Below are 4,986 nucleotides of genomic sequence, written 5' to 3' on the forward strand. Positions count from 1 at the left end.
TAAAAAAGAAATGAACAAAGAAATAGAGTCCATCGTAGAGAGGCAGGAATCCAAATTCAAACACATGAAAGAAATGGTGCAAGGCATGAAAACAGAATTAGAATCAATAAAGAAAACACAAAATGAGAAAACTCTTGAGCTGGAGAACTTGGAGAAAGGATCAGGAACCACAAAAGTAAGCATCACCTCATTTATAAAGACAAATGGGATGTGCATTGAATGTATGAGAGGAGTCTACCGCAAAAGGCATCTGAAAGACTCTACCTAGCAGTGTTTCAAAGCAGACACTAAGACTCAACCAAACCATTGCAGAGTGCAGGGAATCATATGAAAGAAGGGGAGTTAGTATGATGGGGAAAGGATAGGAGCTCTACAAGTACCAAATATATCTGGGCACAGGGCCTTTTCTGAGACTGACATTCAACCAAGGACCATCTATGGATATAACATAGAACTTCTGCTGGGATGTGGCCCGTGGTACCTCAGTAACCAAGTAGTTTTCCAAAGCAAGGGGGAAAAAGGACTATTTCTAACAGGATCTCAAGGGCAGGCTCTTTGTCCTCCCCCCCCCCCAGGGGAGGAGCAGTCCTGTTAGGCCACAGAGGAGGACTTTGCAGCCAGCCTTGAAGATACCTGATAAAACAGGGTCAAATGAAAGGGGAGGAGGTCCTCCCCTATCAGTGGACTTGGAGAGGGGCAGGGAGGAGACCAGGGAGGGAGTGTGGGGATGGGGAGGGAATGAGGGAGCGGGATAAAGCTGGGACACAGAGTTAACAAATTGTAACTAAAAATAAAAATAAAAAAAAGATAGAAAATAAGAAAGTAATAATAAAATCAGGACAAAACCATATCTATTTCCAAGATAAATCATCCGATAATAATTTAAAAAAAAAGACCTGAAAGCGGGAAATTCTGAAACCATGCACATCCAGGTCGGGCCTGCCTCTTGGAGAGCAAGCCTTGTGCCTGGGAATACAGAGGTGAGACCTCCAGACCCTGATGAATCTGTTGTCCTTTTGGAGGCTATTGGGCCAGTACCTCATAATTGATTCATCCTATAGGAGTGACAGCAGCAGTTACCTGAGGTGCTTGGTGACAGGAAGCCTGGGCCTCTGGAGGCTCTAGAATGGAGATGGAGTCTTCGTAATTTAAGAGATCAGATTTGTAAAGAGAGTCAAGAGAAGAGAGGCTAAATTACAGGGAAGCAAGAGATAGGAGGCTGGTGTTAGGGGAAGCTCAAAAGTCAAGTTCCAGAACTTTGGTGACTCGAGACCGGAGGCAGAGCCTGGCAGAGACCAGAGACCTGAGTTCAAGACCAGGAGAAGGCCAGAAATGGAGGCTGAGCCCTGGAGATGCTCAAGAGGAGAGTCAGAGTAGCAAATTGGTAAGCAGACTGTGCCCTGGGGAGGCTGGTCACCAGAAGGCCAGGCTAATACCCATAAATGGAATCTTGACTGGAGAGACGCCCAGAAACAGAGCTTGATACAGGTGGAGGCCACAGGAAGGAGGCTGAACTCACGAGAAAAAGAGACTGCTTGGAAGAGTGTGAGAGAAAGGAAGAGAAACCGAGTTCAGGGATTGTCCCAGACCAGTCTCCAATGACAAAGAGTGAGGCAATATACCACCTTTAGAGAAATGGAGACTACTGAGCAGAGGCCCTGCCCTGAGGAAGATGGAGATAGGATCTCAAGTCCCACTGAAGCTTGGAAATGGACCCTAAACTCTGGGAAGGCTCCAAAACGGATACCTTAGGACATAGAGACGCTCAGAAGAAACTCAAAAGCCAGATCCTCGAGCATCTTCAGAGATGGACCAGGGGCCCTTTGCTGGGGAAGCTGGAGGGGAGGCTGAGAAGGAAGAGGCTGTGGTTCTGGACAAGCATCTGAAATCCGATCTGCTCTGGGCCCTTGCCCTTCCCATCAGAGCACTCTGGAACTGAAGGCTCCAGAGAGTAGAAAGAAGAAATAGCAGAACCCCTGCCCCCAACACCAGCCCCTGTGTCTCCTCCACACCCAGCGCCAACTTTCCCCCCACTGCCTTAGTGATCCCCTCATGTGCCATCTGTTCTATCAGGTAAAGGCAGGAACGGGGGTAGGTCCTGAGCCCTGGGGAGGGCTCAGTGGACACACCTTCACTGTCAACCCAGATAGGCGTTTGCGCCCTGCCAGCCAGCCCTTCCAGTAACCCCTACCACAGCTGATTCTGCAGGGCCTGGATCTACGAAGAAACACTAACCCACTGCTGAGGAGATCTTGGTGTTGGCGGGCTACCTCTGTCTCAGCCGCAATTGCTTCGTCCTGGGGTTCCCAGAGAGAAATCACAAACAGCTCTCAAGCCCTGGAAACCACATACCAATACTCTTTTGAGAGCTGCATACTAGAGAATCTGGGCCTGGAGCCTTAAGCCCTCAGTGCTCCTAACTCTAAGCAAAACAGACTGTCGAAGACGAGGAGGAGGAAAAGGGGGAGAAGTTGCTACTGCAGCCAGGGCTCCAAAGCAGGCTATGCACCAATGTCCTGATCATTGATGAGTCCTGCCGGAGGTGACCATCTTTCAGTTTTGGGCACAGAGCTCCCTCTTTCCCTATGAGTACCTGAAGATTTTGGAGTCTGGATGATTCAGAGCCAACAGACCCTGCCAATGTTCCAGGTAGGGAAGGGCAGTGAACTTATTCCAACTTGATTTTTCCATCCCATTTCTGGGGCAGAACCAGTAACCTGAATTTACCCCTTACCCAAGGTCCCCCGTGGGTGGAACATCCCTGGTGAGCGAAGAGTGAGCACCAAGCCCTGGCTTGTGGTGGAATGCAGGATTCACCTGGAAATGAGATATAGGACCTACACCCCACTGCAGGGTACACTGTCCCCAAAACCTTTTTTAACTTCCTGCCACTACCAGGGATCTCACTCCATTCACAAGCATCCCTTTTTCTAGGTCAGCCCCCCTTTATTTCCAGCTTTCTTCTCGCTTGATCACATCCTGGTTAAAATACCCACCAGCTCCCAATCCCATCTGCCAAAGTCCCAGGTTTATAAGCAAAGCCCAAACTACCTGTGGAATCACCCCCTTCTGTTTGTTTCATTGAGAGTGACCTGGGGAGTTGTGTGCCTTTCTTCAACTTTGCTCAGTATTACTGTGCCTCGGTTTCCCCCAACTTTGAATCTTATGAAAGTTATTTAATCCCCTTCCTCCACATGGGTCACATTGTTTCGCATTGTGGGGGAAGTAAAGGAGGTGTTTCACCTCTTTCCTTTGTCAACTGACTGATTTGTTTCATTTTGTAACTTTCCATAATAAAATGGATGTCTTTAAAAAATAGGGGTTTTTTTCATACAATATATTCTGATTATGGTTTTCCCTCTCCCACTCCTTCCAAGTTCTCCCCACCCACTGAAATCTTCATCATTTCTTCTTCTCTCTTTACAAAACAAAAGGGCAGCTGAAAAGATGATAAAAAATACAGAATAACAAAACAAAAACAGCAAAAAAGAGCCAAAGAAAAAGCACAAGAAACACACACATGTGCACACACAGAAATCCTGTTGATTCTCTTCCCAAGGGTCCAGCCCATGGGTGAGGACAGGGGGTCCAAGCCAAGAGGGTGAGAAGTACCAGAGTCACTGCACAGACAACCGAGTCAGGTGAATGCAGTCCTAGGGCAAGCATACTTTGGGCTACCATCTCCGAGGCTGCATTGGCTGTTCATCCCTGGTCAGACTCTCCAACATCAGGTCACTTACTCTCACCCTGACTGCTTCCATAGTCACGTTATCTGCATCTGCCCCAGGCCATGAGCCCTAATGGACTTTTGCTGGAGTTGCCCACAAAATCCAATATAAAAACACAAAAATAAATCCACAATGTATAGGCAAAAGACTTGTAAGACTAAAACAAAATGCTCAGAGCATGATGAGGCAAAAACAAAATGGCAAAAATACCATTAAGTTCCTTTTTATCCTGTCCATCTACTGCTGGGCATGGAACCTTAGGTATAGTTTGTATACCCATTGGCGAAAAAAATATATATATTGATTTGCTCTCACTGAATTTTATATAAAGAACAAATTAGAAAAATTTTTAAAAATACAGAATAATTATTATCAATTCCATTTCTGATTTCATTTTTATAATATTTCAAGAAATATTTTTTGTTTTATTGAAAATTGATTTTTCATATAATATTTTACTCTGAATAAATTTTATTCAAATGTAAAAAGATGTTTGTATGGAAAAGGTTACCTTTTCATTACTTTCCTTTCTCTTCATTTGCTAAGATATGAGGGATTTTCATCTTCATTAGTGAGTAAAATCACGACGGGTTTATACATATTTTTTTACAATTTATTCATTATATATCCCTACTTAAGGCCTCTCCCTCAACTCCTCCCAGTCCCACTCTCCCTCCTCCTTCCCCCTATTGCCTTCCCCTAGTCCACTTAAAGGGGGAGTTCTCTTCCTTTGACATCTGCCCATAACTTATCAAGTCTCATCAAGACTACATGGATCCTCTTCCTCTGTGGTCTGGTAAGGCTGCATCCCCAGGAGCAAATGATCAAAGAGCAGGCAACTGAGTTCATGACAGAGGAAGCCCCTGCTCCCCTTTCTCTGGATCCACATGGACACTGAGCTGCCAATAAGCTACATCTGAGCAGGAGGTATAGGTCCTCTCCACGCATAGTTCTTAGTTATTGCAATCAGTCTCTGAAGGACCCCCTGGGATCAGAATTTTAGCTTTGTTGGTCTCCTTGTGGGGCTCCTGTCCCCTCCATGTACTTCTATTCTCCCAAGCTCTTCTTCCACAAGACTCCCTGTGCTCTGCCAAAAGTTTTTTAGTTCTTATATATACTGGATATTAGCCTTCTGGCAGAGACAGGGTTGGTGAAGATATTTCCAAGTCTGTAGGCTGTCATTTTTTTCTGTTGACAGCTCCTTTGATTTTCAGTTTCACTAGGTCCCATTTACTACTGAAGACCACAGAGGGTGAGA

General features: G+C 45.6%; 1 pseudogene; it reads left to right on the top strand.

Moving 5' to 3' along the window:
- Positions 1–920: 920 nt before the first annotated feature.
- On the top strand, positions 921–2,546 carry LOC129670920 (phostensin-like; annotated as a pseudogene).
- The last annotated feature ends 2,440 nt before the right edge of the window (positions 2,547–4,986 follow it).

This window comes from Psammomys obesus, unplaced genomic scaffold, assembly GCF_907164565.1.
Source record: "Psammomys obesus unplaced genomic scaffold, mPsaObe1.curated_primary_1811, whole genome shotgun sequence".
NCBI classification, from domain to species: domain Eukaryota; kingdom Metazoa; phylum Chordata; class Mammalia; order Rodentia; family Muridae; genus Psammomys; species Psammomys obesus.